Source organism: Pan paniscus, chromosome 16, assembly GCF_029289425.2.
Source record: "Pan paniscus chromosome 16, NHGRI_mPanPan1-v2.0_pri, whole genome shotgun sequence".
NCBI classification, from domain to species: Eukaryota; Metazoa; Chordata; class Mammalia; order Primates; family Hominidae; genus Pan; species Pan paniscus.
This window is the reverse complement of record NC_073265.2, coordinates 56,884,972-56,902,368: the sequence shown is the minus strand read 5'-3', so window position 1 is coordinate 56,902,368 and position 17,397 is coordinate 56,884,972. Positions and strand designations below refer to the sequence as shown.

Genomic DNA, 17,397 nt, shown 5'->3' with positions numbered 1-17,397 from the left:
ACCTCTGTCTCCTGGGTTCAAGCAACCTCTGTCTCATGGGCTCAAGCGATTCTCGTGTCTCAGCCTCCTGAGTAGCTGGGATTACAGGTGTCTGCCACCACACCTGGCTAATTTTTGTATTTTTAGTAGAGATGGGGTTTCACCATGTTGGCCAGGCTGGTCTTGAACTCCTGACCTCAATGATCCGCTCACCTCAGCCTCCCAAAGTTCTGGGATTACAAGCGTAAGCCACCATGCCCAGCCAAAAACTACATTTTAAGTGGGGTTTTTAGTTATGAGAGAAATAAGGAATTTAAAAAATATATCATCTTTTTTTTTTCCAGTCAGGTAATGTTCTTTGCTAATCCTGTTATAGAAAGTTAAAGCTTGAAGAAATCTTATTTCATTAACTCCCTTCTTTTGAGTGAGGAGGAAACCAGGTTTCCCTCCTGGGAGCCACAGAGCCTGGGAATGGTAGGACCCCCTCCTCTGGACTCAGTCTCATGGGCTTTTCAGTACTTTATGGTTTATTTAAAATATCAATCACTGAGTGATATTACCCATAGTGATTTATAACCCATAAATATAAAATATTTATAAGCTTATCTAGAATAAATTCTAGTTTATTTCAAACACATATTTTTTTTTTATTATACTTTAAGTTTTAGGGTACATGTGCACATTGTGCAGGTTACATATGTATACATGTGCCATGCTGGTGCGCTGCACCCACTAACTCATCATCTAGCATTAGGTATATCTCCCAATGCTATCCCTCCCCCCTCCCCCCTCCCCACCACAGTCCCCAGAGTATGATATTCCCCTTCCTGTGTCCATGTGATCTCATTGTTCAATTCCCACCTATGAGTGAGAATATGCGGTGTTTGGTTTTTTGTTCTTGCGATAGTTTACTGAGAATGATGGTTTCCAATTTCATCCATGTCCCTACAAAGGATATGAACTCATCATTTTGTATGGCTGCATAGTATTCCATGGTGTATATGTGCCACATTTTCTTAATTCAGTCTATCATTGTTGGACATTTGGGTTGGTTCCAAGTCTTTGCTATTGTGAATAATGCCGCAATAAACATACGTGTGCATGTGTCTTTATAGCAGCATGATTTATAGTCATTTGGGTATATACCCAGTAATGGGATGGCTGGGTCAAATGGTATTTCTAGTTCTAGATCCCTGAGGAATCGCCACACTGACTTCCACAATGGTTGAACTAGTTTACAGTCCCACCAACAGTGTAAAAGTGTTCCTATTTCTCCACATCCTCTCCAGCACCTGTTGTTTCCTGACTTTTGAATGATTGCCATTCTAACTGGTGTGAGATGATATCTCATAGTGGTTTTGATTTGCATTTCTCTGATGGCCAGTGATGATGAGCATTTTTTCATGTGTTTTTTGGCTGCATAAATGTCTTCTTTTGAGAAGTGCCTGTTCATGTCCTTCGCCCACTTTTTGATGGGGTTGTTTGTTTTTTTCTTGTAAATTTGTTTGAGTTCACTGTAGATTCTGGATATTAGCCCTTTGTCAGATGAGTAGGTTGCGAAAATTTTCTCCCATGTTGTAGGTTGCCTATTCACTCTGATGGTAGTTTCTTTTGCTGTGCAGAAGCTCTTTAGTTTAATTAGATCCCATTTGTCAATCTTGGCTTTTGTTGCCATTGCTTTTGGTGTTTTGGACATGAAGTCCTTGCCCACACCTATGTCCTGAATGGTAATGCCTAGGTTTTCTTCTAGGGTTTTTATGGTTTTAGGTCTAACGTTTAAATCTTTAATCCATCTTGAATTGATTTTTGTATAAGGTGTAAGGAAGGGATCCAGTTTCAGCTTTCTACATATGGCTAGCCAGTTTTCCCAGCACCATTTATTAAATAGGGAATCCTTTCCCCATTGCTTGTTTTTCTCAGGTTTGTCAAAGATCAGATAGTTGTAGGTAAGCGGCGTTATTTCTGAGGGCTCTGTTCTGTTCCATTGATCTATATTTCTGTTTTGGTACCAGTACCATGCTGTTTTGTTTACTGTAGCCTTGTAGTATAGTTTGAAGTCAGGTAGTGTGATGCCTCCAGCTTTGTTCTTTTGGCTTAGGATTCACTTGGCGATGCGGGCTCTCTTTTGGTTCCATATGAACTTTAAAGTAGTTTTTTCCAATTCTGTGAAGAAAGTCATTGGTAGCTTGATGGGGATGGCATTGAATCTGTAAATTACCTTGGGCAGTATGGCCATTTTCATGATATTGATTCTTCCTACCCATGAGCAAGGAATGTTCTTCCATTTGTTTGTATCCTCTTTTATTTCCTTGAGCAGTGGTTTGTAGTTCTCCTTGAAGAGGTGCTTCACATCCCTTGTAAGTTGGATTCCTAGGTATTTTATTCTCTTTGAAGCAATTGTGAATGGGAGTTCACTCATGATTTGGCTCTCTGTTTGTCTGTTGTTGGTGTATAAGAATGCTTGTGATTTTTGTACATTGATTTTGTATCCTGAGACTTTGCTGAAGTTGCTTATCAGCTTAAGGAGATTTTGGGCTGAGACGATGGGGTTTTCTAGATAAACAATCATGTCATCTGCAAACAGGGACAATTTGACTTCTTCTTTTCCTAATTGAATACCCTTTATTTCCTTCTCCTGCCTGATTGCCCTGGCCAGAACTTCCAACACTATGTTGAATAGGAGTGGTGAGAGAGGGCATCCCTGTCTTGTGCCAGTTTTCAAAGGGAATGCTTCCAGTTTTTGCCCATTCAGTATGATATTGGCTGTGGGTTTGTCATAGATAGCTCTTATTATTTTGAAATATGTCCCATCAATACCTAATTTATTGAGAGTTTTTAGCATGAAGGGTTGTTGAATTTTGTCAAAGGCCTTTTCTGCATCTATTGAGATAATCATGTGGTTTTTGTCTTTGGTTCTGTTTATATGCTGGATTACATTTATTGATTTGCGTATGTTGAACCAGCCTTGCATCCCAGGGATGAAGCCCACTTGATCATGGTGGATAAGCTTTTTGATGTGCTACTGGATTCGGTTTGCCAGTATTTTATTGAGGATTTTTGCATCAATGTTCATCAAGGATATTGGTCTAAAATTCTCTTTTTTGGTTGTGTCTCTGCCAGGCTTTGGTATCAGAAAGATGCTGGCCTCATAAAATGAGTTAGGGAGGATTCTCTCTTTTTCTATTGATTGGAATAGTTTCAGAACGAATGGTACCAGTTCCTCCTTGTACCTCTGGTAGAATTCGGCTGTGAATCCATCTGGTCCTGGACTCTTTTTGGTTGGTAAACTATTGATTATTGCCACAATTTCAGCTCCTGTTATTGGTCTATTCAGAGATTCAACTTCTTCCTGGTTTAGTCTTGGGAGAGTGTATGTGTCGAGGAATGTATCCATTTCTTCTAGATTTTCTAGTTTATTTGCGTAGAGGTGTTTGTAGTATTCTCTGATGGTAGTTTGTATTTCTGTGGGATCGGTGGTGATATCCCCTTTATCATTTTTTATTGCGTCTATTTGATTCTTCTCTCTTTTTTTCTTTATTAGTCTTGCTAGCGGTCTATCAATTTTGTTGATCCTTTCAAAAAACCAGCTCCTGGATTCATTAATTTTTTGAAGGGTTTTTTGTGTCTCTATTTCCTTCAGTTCTGCTCTGATTTTAGTTATTTCTTGCCTTCTGCTAGCTTTTGAATGTGTTTGCTCTTGCTTTTCTAGTTCTTTTAATTGTGATGTTAGGGTGTCAATTTTGGATCTTTCCTGCTTTCTCTTGTGGGCATTTAGTGCTATAAATTTCCCTCTGCACACTGCTTTGAATGCGTCCCAGAGATTCTGGTATGTTGTGTCTTTGTTCTCGTTGGTTTCAAAGAACATCTTTATTTCTGCCTTCATTTCGTTATGTACCCAGCAGTCATTCAGGAGCAAGTTGTTCAGTTTCCATGTAGTTGAGCGGCTTTGAGTGAGATTCTTAATCCTGAGTTCTAGTTTGATTGCACTGTGGTCTGAGAGATAGTTTGTTATAATTTCTGTTCTTTTACATTTGCTGAGGAGAGCTTTACTTCCAACTATGTGGTCAATTTTGGAATAGGTGTGGTGTGGTGCTGAAAAAAATGTATATTCTGTTGATTTGGGGTGGAGAGTTCTGTAGATGTCTATTAGGTCCGCTTGGTGCAGAGCTGAGTTCAATTCCTGGGTATCCTTGTTGACTTTCTGTCTCGTTGATCTGTCTAATGTTGACAGTGGGGTCAAACACATATTTTTTTTTAAGAAAGAAGACCATACTGTTCAAATTCTACTAAGCATGTCAGTGGAACTAATTCAAGAGTAATTGTTTTATTTATTTATTTATTTATTTAGAGATGGAGTCCTGCCCCTGTCACCCAGGCTGGAGTGTAGTGGCATGATCTTGGCTCACTGCAACCTCCGCCTCCCGGGTTCAAGCCATTCTCCTGCCTCAGCCTCCCAAGTAGCTGGGATTACAGGCACCTGCCACCACACCCGGCTGATTTTTGTATTTTTAGCGCAGACAGGGTTTCACCATGTTGGCCAGGCTGGTCTCGAATTCCTGACCTCAGGTGATCCACCTGCCTCAGCCTCCCAAAGTGCTGGGATTACAGGCGTGAGCCACCGTGCCCAGCTTGTTTTTTACTTTTAAAAGGCAGTAATGAGAATAGAATAGGTGGAAAACAATTTTTATGATTTGTGGCAGAGTTTCTGGCTCTAGACATTTCTAGATAAAAACTTAACATTCAGAATTACTATTATAGTGTAGTTATGTAGCATTCAACTTTGAATTACATTTTGTATTACAACTGAAGAATATATATACAATCATACTGAAGAAAAAAACATAAGTTATGCATTATAAACTGCTGATAGAGCAAGGAAAGAAAAGGACAATTCTAAAGTACATTTTATAGTCCTGACATTGGCCAGGCGTTGATTTGGGGAAGGGGAAGGTGGGGATAAAAAAGGCATAGGTGGTTTCTATCAAGAGTTTGCAGCTGGGCGCGGTGGCTCACGCCTGTAATCCCAGCACTTTGGGAGGAGGCTGAGGCGGGCAGATCACGAGGTCAGGAGATCGAGACCATCCTGGCTAACACGGTGAAACCCCATCTCTACTAAAAATACAGAAAATTAGCCAGGTGTGGTGGCGGGCACCTGTAGTCCCACCTACTTGGGAAGCTAAGGCAGAAGAATGGCGTGAACCCAGGAGGCGGAGCTTCCAGTGAGCTGAGATCACGCCACTGCACACCAGTCTGGGCAACAAAGCAAGACTCTGTCTCAAAAAAAATAAAAGAGTTTGCTTTGGGGTTATTTATAAAAGATCTCAGTAAACTAGACTGTAAGTGTAATACAAAACTGCCAAGAAACATTTAAACACTTCTCCTGATCAATAGTCACTTGCCAACAATATTCACTTACATTTTTGTTCTTGTGTAAAACTTACCAACAAAATTAATTCATCTAGCATTAGTTCAATCCTATGGCAAAAAATACTACAGCTATTCCTACTATTATGACAAGTACCAGGAATCTCTCAGTCTAAAAAAGTCTGATAAAAGGAATGAAGTTATTATTAACCTTAAATCAATGGTTCTCAACCCTGGCCTCATATCGTAATACCTAGGGCACTTGAATAAAATCCCAAGGTGCAGGCTTTACCCCAAAACAATGGAATGAGAATCCCTTGGGTTGGGCCCACATCTTTGTTATTTTGTAAAGCTCCCCAGGTAATTCCTAACCCAAAGTAAGGTTGAGAATCACTTATTTAAGGTTTCAAAAGCCATTTATTCAGTGCTAAGACATATGACTATTAAGATATATTGCATCTCCAGGCCACCAACAACCTAGAAATGACATGATTCCACATTGCTAGCCACCCTCCTGGAATTAACCCCAAACTACTGGCTGTGAATATATCATTCCCTTGATCAAGAACCTTAATGTGTTCCCATCGCCTACAATAAAGTTAAAATTCTAGCATGACATTCAAGGAATTCTTCCACAATATAGACAACTTATTCTAACTCCTCTTCCCACTACTCCCACCACAAACCCACCCTTCATGTGAAATCAGATGACATTTCCTGGTGTACACACATATCCTGTGCTTTCCCTACTTACAGCCTTTGCTCCTGCTGTTTCCTCTACTTGGGGTGTGCTTCCTCTCTCTTCTCCAGGCACTGATTGAAAAAACCTGTTCTATCTTTTAGACCCAGCTTGAATGCCACCATTGTCTCCATGAAGCTCACCTCAAAGTCCTCCATCAAAATTCATCTCTAGCTCTGGCCCTCAATATGTACATTCTGCCTTGAGCATGCATCCCTCATCTCCTAAAAACAGAAGCCTCAAGATTAGAGTGGCTATGCGCCTCTCAAGGGCAAGGGCTGAGTCTTGTACATTTTTCTATCCCCCCCAGCACTCCACACAGGGTCTAACTCACAGTAGTGCCTAGTAAGTGATGTAGGATTTAACTCAAGTCTTTACAACTATAATCCTCTTTATAAGAAACTGTTTCTAGACAGAAGAAATAGATTGCTTGATTTTAAACTGAATTTAAAACTAAAAATGTACACCACCAAACAAATAAAAATGCCACACTGACCTAAAATGTAGTAAGGAATACTGTATTTGTGGAGCTAATCCGCTGTACTCTAATTCGTTTTGATCATTGTTGGTATTTGCTTTAGTCTAGAATAGTGGAGATTCCAAAATGATGGAAAAAACAAATAAAGTAATTTCTGAGAACTTGAGAGGGAAAGTAGAACCCACCTTAAAATAACTCTACTCAAATGCTCTCTATTTTCTGGGAGACTTGGCACTCTGGGTGGAAGGTTAATTCTCCTTCCCCTGTGTATTCTTGTGAGTGAGCTTTAAAACTGCTAAAAATAAACAAATCCAATTCCTTATTTGAAGGCAATGGCAAAAAGCATGGCAAAGACTAATTTTCTTTTTGGAGTCCAAGGAAAGTACGGACTCCCTGATTCTACATTATTTTTTTCTCCTTAGGAAGTGCTAAATGTTTCAAACTGGAAAGAATTTGAATATGAAGCATTCCATGGAGAAAGGGTTAAGTGAGAAACTGAAATACCTTGGTGCATTTCCACTGCTCTCCACTACACCTCCAGGACAAATAAGGATGAGTTGTCAAGTTAAATATAAGCAGTCAAGTGACTGAATTATAATTTACTCTGTGCTCAATTTAAATTAGTGTGAGGCTATTAAAATATACAGTATAAATACGGCAATTTATCACAAGCTGTCATGGATGACTTCATTTATTTGCTGGAGTGGCACACACTTCACTAAAGGGAAAGAGAGCAAAATCACAGGTCAAATTAAGCTGCTATTCTGTTTTAATTCACTTATTTAATCTGTGGCGACATAATTGTCTTTTACAGTATGTACAACTCAGAAAGGAAATTTGGGAGGATTATAGTCAGTATACAAATGATTAATCAAATGGTCCATTTAAATGCTAGTTTAAAAGCAGCAGAAACCCAAAGCAGTCAAAGAATGATAATTGGCACATGCAATATACAATGCTAAGAAATTGCCTGTTAGATGGATTTTTCCCACTTAGAAAACAAACAATAGTGGGAAATCTATTAAATCCTCCAAGCATTACTACTTGAAAGATTTTATAGAATACATTAATGGTATAAAAAGGTTCTGTTTACAAGATGGCTAACAGTATTTTTATTTGTTTTCTGCTCTATTTATCTGCAATTGTCTTGACTACCTGCACCAAACAAACAGACAAAAAGGTAGAAACACGTTTCATGAATTACACATGGTCATTATGAAATAGTTATCTTTAAAATGTGATTAGCATCATTTTCAAAATGTTCTCTTTGAGGCAGAACATTTTCTAAATTCAATAGTATAAAATAGAAATTCATGGTACATTATTCTTTCCAAAATTCAACTTCTTTTAAAAATATCTTGTAATATATTCCTACCTCAGAAGTCTAAAAAGGGAAACATTTACAATATGCTTTTTTGTCTAAAAAATAAGAACATTTAGAAGCATAACACGAGAAACATTTTGAGTAGGAAAAGCAACAGATTTTCAAGGACTCATCTAATTGTGCCCATAGACATTCAAAGTGTGGGTCCAACTGACCACTTTACTTGGAAAATTAAATTTCCCTCATCATTCCATGCAGGCGTCAGACCCTGCAGGTGATTCAGTTTGGACAAGGACTGTGATTTGCTGCTCTTCGCAATCCTCTGTGACATCAGGCAGCCCCGTTTCACAGCTGAGGTCACTGGGAGGTTCAAGTGACATGCTTGAAGTCACACAAAAGTCAGGAGAGGGTCAGGAAAAGATCAAATACTCTTCTAACTCTTAACCTTCCATTTCACCCTTTAATATAAAAAAAGCTAAGAAATATTCTGGGTGACAGCAATGGTCCATATAAAGAACGCTATGAGATATTTTGTATGTGAGCTGAACCTGCTTTCAAGATGTTACTTTTAAAGATGAATGAACTAAAGAACAAACAGAAGAACAAAAATTTATTCACTCAGTCATTCAACAAATTATGTATTGAACACTTACTCGTTATGTGTAATGCTTTGTACTATACCCTATATGCAAGGATCTGCAGGAATCATGGAGTAAGTCATGAAGATAAATAAGATCTGTTCCCCACTTACAGAGATTTCAATATAATACGGGAAATGTACAGGTATACTAACAGCAAAATACAAGGCAGTTGGTGATAACACCCTTAAAAGACATATACAGGGAATTCTAGAGAGGTTCAAAGAAGAAAATGAGTGAGTGAGAGATAGACCATATGTGACAGGGCTTATCCAGAAAAGTTCAATGAAGGAGCAGGCTTTTCAGCTGATCCTTGAAAGGTGTTAAAAATTTTGATAGGTAGAGATAACGGGTGAAAGCATTCTAATTAGAGAGGAATACGTGAATCAAAGTGTTGAAGGGAGAAAGTGCCTGAGTTCAGATAAGGAAACGAGTTCAACTTAAAAGACACACAGGATTCAAACATGTAAGATAATGCTATAAAAGCAGACTGACGACATGTCGTGGAGGATCTTGAATTCCATCCTCTAAAGTCTTTAGTTTATCTGGGAAGTGACGTGAAGCCTCTGAAGACTTTTGAGAGGGAAATAAATGTGACCAGGATGATCCTTGGCAAGCCAAATCTGAGAGCAGTGAGCAGCGCCGGCAGGGGGTCACCGGCACTTAGAACAAGACTACCTATGTTTAAATCCTGGCTCCACTACTTATCAGTTGTGGGACCTTGGGCAAGTTATTTAACTTCTCTGTGCCTCAGCTTTTGTAAAACGGGAATCAGTAAGAGTTACAAAATGTTGTGAGTATTAATTTTAAAAATGCATGCAAAATGCTTAGCATTGTATAAATCATCAATAAATGGTAGCTTCTATTTACTGAGAACAATTCAAAAGCTGGTATACATGTCTGGAAAGAAGCCAAGCATCTGGATTAGAGTGGTGTAAGGAAAGGAAAGGGATATTAGACCTCTGTCAGATGCATAGTTCGCAAAATTTTTCTCCCATTCTGTAGGCTGTCTGTTCACCCTGTTGATAATTTCCTTTGCTGTGCAGCTCTTTAGTTTAATTAGATCCCATTTGTCAATTTTTGCCTTTGTTGCAATCGCTTTTGGTGTCTTCATCATGAAATCTTTATCCCATTCCTATGTCCAGAATGGTATTTCCTAGGTTGCCTTCCAGGGTTTTTGTACTTTGGGTTTTACATTTAAGTCTTTAATTTTGAGTTAATTTTTGCAGTAAAGGGGTATAAGGAACGGGTCTATACAAATTTGTAAGAAAAAGACAACCCCATTAAAAAGTGGGCAAAAGACACGAACAGACTCTTCTCAAAAGAAGATATACACGAGGCCAACAATCCTATGGAAAAACGCTCAACATCACTCATCATTTGAGAAACGTAAATCAAAACCACAATGAGATACCATCTCACATCAGTCAGAATGGCTATTACTAAAAAGTCAAAAAATAACAGATGCTGGCAAGGTTGTGGAGAAAAAGGAATGCTTATATACTGTTGGAAGGAGTGTAAATTAGTTCAACCATTGTGGAAGACAGTGCAGTGATTCCTCAAAGACCTAAAAACAGAAATACCATTTGACCCAGCAATCCCATTACTGGGTATATACCCAAATGAATATAAAGCATTCTATTATACAGACACACGCATGCAAATGGTCATTGCAGCACTATTCGCAATAGCAAAGACATGGAATCAACCTAAATGCCCATCACTGGTAGACTGGATAAAGAAAATGTGGTACATACACACCATGGAATACTATGCAGTCATAAAAAACAATGAGATCATGTCCACTGCAGGAACATGGATGGAGCTGGAGGTCATTATCTTTAGCAAACTAACACAAGAACAGGAAACCGAATACCACATGTTCTCACTTATAAGTGGGAGCTAACTTATGAGAACACATGGACACATAGAGGGAAACACCACACACTGTGGCCTATCAGAGGGTGGAGGGTGAGGTGGGGAGATGATCAGGAAAAATAACTAATAGGTACTAGGCTTAATACCTGGGTGACAAAATAATCTGTACAACAAATCCCCATGGCACAAGTATACTTATATAACAAACCTGCACATGTACCCCTTAAAAGTTAAATTTAAAAAGTTAAATTAAAAGTTAAAAAAAACAACTTTTTTAATTTTTAAAAAATTAAAAGTAAAAAAAAGTAAAAAAAAGTTAAATTAAAAGTTAAAAAAAGTTAAATTTAAAAAGTTAAATTAAAAAAAAGAAAGGAAGAGATACTAAAACACTCATACACACACACACACACACACACACACACACACACACACAACAGGCTTCCAGACATTGGACATTAGCCAGAATGGGGCAGTGATCCCTGAAAGATGGAAAACAAATGAGATGAGCCCTATGATTGCCCAGCTTGCTGACCAGAGAGTTCCCAGGCCTCAGTGCAGGGAGGGGAAACCAGGAAGAGATAAGCCATCTCCCTAAGATGAGAAGACAAAACTGAGAGTCTGAGGAGGCCAAGGAAGCTAGAGAAGCAGAGGGCAGAGAGCTGGCAGAGGACCTGAGGGAGAGAGCTCCAGAGGTCTGCCGAGGGGGTCCTGGAGTCTTCAGCTGAGTAATGAATGATCTGTACATAGATGTCAGGAGATCACCTGAGGCCAGGGAGAGAACCACTAGAAAGGCTCAGAAGAAACGATCTCCAGATTAATACTGGGCAAGAAAAGTTTGTATTCCCATGAGTCAGTGTGGAAAAACCTTGCAATTTGCAAGGCACCAGGTAGAGTACTCAGAAGAGTACTACCTCTGCTGCACGGGGAAAATTAGTTCTAGACTAACCACTGGGCTGGTACTGTCTAATAAAACTTAAAAGCAAGCCTTGAATCAAATTATTCAAAAGTAACTAAATACCATCTCTGTATTAGTCAGGGTTCTCTAGAGGGACAGAACTAATAGGATAGATGTATATATGAAGGGGAATTTATTAAGGAGTATTGACTCACAGGATCACAAGGTGAAGTCCCACAATAGGCCATCTGCAAGCTGAGGAGCAAGGAAGCCAGTCCAAGTCTCAAAACCTCAAAAGCAGGGAAGCCAACAGTGCAGCCTTCAGTCTGTAGCTGAAGGCCCGAAAGCCCCCGGCAAATCACTGGTGTAGGTCCAAGAGTTCAAAAGCTGAAGAACTTGGAGTCTGATGTTCGAGGTCAGGAAGCATCCAGCATGGAAGAAAGATGAAGGCCGGAAGACTCAGCAAGTCAAGTCCTTCCAACTTCTGCCTGCTTTTATCCTAGCCACACTGGCAGCTGATTAGATGGTGCCCACCCAGATTGCAGGTGAGTCTGCCTCTCCTAGCCCACTGACTCAAATGTTAATCTCTTACGTTAACATTAACTCAAATGTTAATCTCTCTGAATATTAACACCTTCACAGACACACCCAGAAACAATACTTTGCATCCTTCAATCCAATCGAGTTAACACTCAATATTAACCACCACAATCTCAGAATAAAGTTCAAAAATATTTATAGCAGAGCAAAAATAGCACCCATGCCACATGTCTGGTATGCAATAAAAAATTATAAGGCATAGCTGCTCTGCTCAAGCAGAGTAGCTATTCTCTTATTCCTTTACTTTCTTAATAAACTTGCTTTTCACTTAAAAAAAAATTATAAGATATGAAAAAAAAGCGAAAAATACAACCCAAAGTGAGGAGAAGAGGAATCAGTCAAAACTGATCCAGATATGACACATATGATGGAATAAATAGATAAGGCCACTAATTCAGTTATTATAACTATATTTCATACTTTTTTTTTTTTTTGAGACGGAGTCTTGTTCTGTTGCCCAGGCTGGAGTGCAGTGGTGCGATCTTGGCTCACTGCAAGCTCCACTTCCCAGGTTCACGCCATTCTCCTGCCTCAGCCTCCTGAGTAGTTGGGACTACAAGCGCCCGACACCACGGCCAGCTAATTTTTTGTATTTTTAGTAGAAACGGGGTTTCACCATGTTAGGATGGTCTCGATCTCCTGACCTCATGATCCGCCCACCTCAGCCTTTCAAAGTGCTGGGATTACAGGCATGAGCCACGGCGCCCGGTCATTTCATACTTTCAAGAAAGCAGAGGAGGCCAGGTGCCCTGGCTCACACCTGTAATCCCAGCACTTTGACAGGTGGAGGCGGGTGGATTGCTTGAGCCCATGAATTCAAGACAAGCCTGGACAATGTGGCAAAACCCCATCTTTATTTATAAAAACAAAAAAAAGAAAGCAGAGGAAGTTTTAAACATGTTAAGTAGAGACATTAAAGATGTAAACACCAGCTCAATACCAGTGATAAAGAAAAAGTCTTGAAAGCAGCCAGAATGAAGCCAATTCTAATATACAGAGGAACAAAGATTTAAAATGACAGTAAACTTCTCACTGGAAAGAAAGAAAACAGTGAAACAAAATCTTTAAAAAACTGAAAGAAAACAGCAGCCAACCTAGAATTCTACATTTAGCAAAAATTAAAATACCTCCCAAAAATGAAAGTGAAATATACATTTTTAGACATACAAAAGCTGAAAGAATACCAAAAGACCCACACTATATGAAATGTAAAGGAAGAAGTCATTCAGACAGAAGGAAAATACTACTAGATGGAAATCTGAACCACACAAAGGAATGAAGAGCACTGGCACTGGTAAATACAGGAATAAAAACAAAATACTATTTTTCTTACTTTTTAAATGTCTTTAAAAGATAAATATTTCCAGGCCAGGCATGGTGACTCACACCTGTAATCCCCGCACTTTGGGAGGCCGAGGTGGGCAGATCACAAGGTCAGGAGTTCGAGACCATCCTGCCTAACATGGTGAAACCCCATCTCTACTAAAAATAGAAAAAAATTAGCCGGGCGTGGTGGCAGGCGCCTGTAGTCCCAGCTACTCGGGAGGCTGAGGCACAAGAATGGTGTGAACCTGGGAGGCGGAGCCAAGATCGCATCACTGCACTCCAGCCTAGGCGACAGAGCGAGACTCTGTCTCAAAAAAAAAAAAAAGATAAATATCTAAAGCAAAAGTAGTGACAATGCATTTTGGGGTTTATCGCATATGATGATGTAAAATGGATGATAATAAAACAAAGGCTGGGATGAGGGAAATGAAAATACACCACTGTAAGATTTCTAGACTATAAAGTGGTACAATACTATTTACACAGGAAGACTATGTAAGTTATGAATTCTAAAGCAATCACTTAAAAAAGGGGGCATACAGGCAGAACAAATAGAAAACAAAGAGCAAATGACAGATTTGAATCCAAACATATCAATAATCATATGGAATGTAAATAGTCTCAATACTCTCACTTAAAAAGCAGAGATCATCCAACTGGATTAAAAAATAAGACCCAACTGTATGCTGCCTACATGAAATACATTTCAAAAATAATGACACAATAGGTTAAAAGTAAAAAAAAACATATCATGCTAACACTTGTCAAAATGAAGCCTAGAATTTAATATCAGACTATAAATTTCAGAGCAAAGAATATGATCACGGACAAAGAAGGTTACTTCATAATGTCAATGAGGCCAATTTATCAAGAGGACATAACAACCATAAATGCACCTAAGAATATATCTTCAAAAAACATCAAGTAAAAAATAACAGAACTGTAGGCCACAATTATTGTTGAGTATTTCAACACCCCTCTTTCAATAATTGATAGTACTAGATAAAAATCAAATATCTAATAACAAATATCTGAATAACACTATCAGCCAACTTGATCTAATTGACATTATACAATACCCTATACAGTGGATTATACATTCTTTTTTTTTTTTTTTTTTTTTTGAGATGAGGTCTTACTCTGTCACCCAGACTAGAGTGCAGTGGTGCAATCATGGCTCACTGAAGTCTCAACTTCCTCAGCTCAGCGATCCTCCCACCTTAGCCTCCCAAGTAGCTGGGACTACAGGCACACACCACCATGCCCAGCTAATTTATTTTTTATTTTTTGTAGAGACAGAGTTTTGCCACGTTTCCCAGGCTGGTCTCGTACTCCTGAGCTCAAGTCATCCACCTACCTCAGCCTCCCAAAGTGCTGGGATTACAGGCACAAGCAGGCTATACATTCTTTTCATGTGTACAAGGACTGTTTACCAGAATAGGTCATATTCTGAGCCATAATATAAGTCTCAACAAATTTAAAATAATTTAAGTTATAGGAAGGGTGTTCTGGAACCACAATGGAATTAAATCAGAAATCAGTAATAGAAAGATGGAAAATCTCCAAATATTTGGAAACTAAATAACACACTTCTAAGAATTAAAAATTCTGCCTGTTTTGAAGAAATGGTAAATTTTTCTTAGATTATGACTATTATACAAGTTACATGGTTTTTGCCTAAACTACCAACAAGCTCAGGGCTACACAAACGTTTAATCACAATAATCATATCTGCTCTTAAATCATCCATTCATTCAATTCAGTGTGAGTATCTACTATATTTTATAGAATCTAGAGATGCAAAGTGAATACAGTACAGTTCTTGTTGTAAAGCCCAGTTTAATGATCAGGTCTAGTGAACAGTATATTTGTAAATCCCAACTATTTTCATTTACTGACAGTCTCTACTTTCCTAACAGCTATTCTGTAAATATGTCCTTTCTTTAAAATTGCTTTTACTCTTTTCCAGAAAAAGCTGTTGGCCCCTTGCCACACCCAACTAATGCACAATACTTTTAATATTAGTCTATATAAACATAATTCAAAATGTATGAAATTATGAAAAATGTATAATGTACTTTGCAAGGCCAAATAATCATAGATTTCTAGATGATTTATAACAGTGTTCCCCTCTCCTGGAGTAAATAACCTAGAGTTGGCTAACTTTAAATATATCATCAGCAACAATCTAAGACTTCTGACATAAAAGGAACAAAAAAGTAACTCAATGGATGGGAAAATAGTGCTCAAGTTTTAGTGGAAGTTTTCTCTTAGTGAAAAGGGAGCTCAGGAGGTACAGAAAGGTTAAACCAATGCCAAGGTGTACAACAGAGCCACACTCAGTGAGCACCAAGGTGGTACGACTGGGCCGCGCTCGGTGAGCACCAAGGTGGTACGACCGGGCCACGCTCGGTGAACGCCAAGGTGGTATGACACAGCTGCATTCAGTGAGCTCAGTGCCTCTGTAAAATGTGGGGGCTGTAACAGGTGATCTCCAAGGTCTCTTCCAGTTCTACAATTCTATGGACCCTAAATGGCTGAACTGTCAAAGAAAATATCTCAAAGGAAACTTTGTTGTACCCCCTCACAAGCTATTTAACTTACTAAAACTAAACTTGATAATGCCACGTAACACATTCTAGGTGCTGTACTAGATGTGATATGGAAGAAGAACTCTGGATTTCATTAGCAGTCAGAGGATCTGAGCCTTAGTTTTGGTTTCAACTTACTAAAAGGTATAAGCAATTCTAATGTAATTGCTCTGATTCTTAGTTTCCTAGATGAGAAAAAAGATGCAGAAATATATACTATGCAACTGTTAGAGAAAGAGATCAATTTCTCACTGTGGATAGCTAAAAAGGCATATTGGAGATGAACCATGAAAAGATAGATGGAAATCAGAGGGATGAGCAATGTTAGTAACTTGTATGAAAGCTGCGTGGTGTAACAGAGGAGATGAGCTTTGGAGGCAGATGAACATTTCACATCCTGGCCTTACCCCTTCCAACTCTGTGATCCTTGACAATTCAGCTTTCTGAGTTTCAGTCTCCTAATCTAAAGTAGACAGGCTTACTATGTAATTTTAAGGATTAAATATAATAGTTATAAAACATCTAGCATAGCTGGGCGTGGTGGCTCATGCCTATAATCCCAGGACTTCGGGAGGCTGAGACAGGAGGATCGCTTAAGCCCAGGAGTTCATGACCAGCTTGGGAAACATAGTGAAACCCCGTCTCTAGAAAAAATAAAGAAAATTAGCAAGGCATGGTGATGCACACCTCTGGTCCAACCACTCAAGGGGCTGAAGTAGGAGGATCTCTTGGACCTGTGAGGTGGAGGCTGTAGTGAGCCTAGATCACGCCACTGCACTCCAGCCTGGATGACAGAGCAAGACCCTGTCTCAATAAAAAAAAAAAAAAAAAAAAAACTAGCATAATACTTGGCATATAGTAGTCACTCAAAAAATAAGAACTTTCATTACTAAAGGCCAGGAGACTGGAGATAAAGGGCATGACGGGAAGTAACAGATTGGTAAAGCAGAGTGCATGTTTATAAAGGTAGGTGGGGGCCAATATGTAGAGGGTCTGAACAATTTGTGGGGAAGGTCGGGGGTAAGGCAAACCTGACCAGTTTGTTAGCTAAGAGCCCAAAATTGGAAATGGGGTTCTGTGGGGTTAGGACTTAATTAGCAAAGGGTTCAGTCAGAAGTGCAATTCAAGACAGAGTCCATTAAGGAAATCTGAGATTTAAGATGATGGGAAGATCAAGCACCAGCAGTGGCAGAGATTAAATCCAAAGTGGCATGGCAGGACTGGGATGCTGGAGTTTGGCAGAGATGAAGTATGAATTATGAATTGCATGGGAACAAGTGAGGAGCATCCTAGGTAACTGCCTGGAACATCCCTGAGTTGTGTGTAGCCTGACTCTATTGGCAGGTGTTGTGCTTGGGTATTTCAGTATGCCGAAGGAGTCAGAAGCAAAGCAGACATCTTAGGCTTTACGTTGTACATGATTGAGGAAGGCAGTCAGCAAGACACGGTCAGATCTGTGATTTGACTTCTCAAATCTGTGGCAGAGTAAAAGGTGCATAGGAAAAGAAAAGACCGAAAGTACAGTGAGGAAGTTATTTCAAAAGTCCAGGTAGGAGGTAATGTGAGCCCAATCCAAGACCATGGC

The 17,397-nt window shown here is 39.2% G+C and overlaps 1 protein-coding gene across 13 annotated transcripts in view; it reads right to left on the bottom strand.

The window, feature by feature from the left end:
* MAP2K5 (mitogen-activated protein kinase kinase 5) overlaps positions 1–17,397 on the bottom strand; it is a 267,047-nt gene that overhangs the window by 162,123 nt on the left and 87,527 nt on the right. The gene's annotated exons all lie outside the window — the stretch shown is intronic.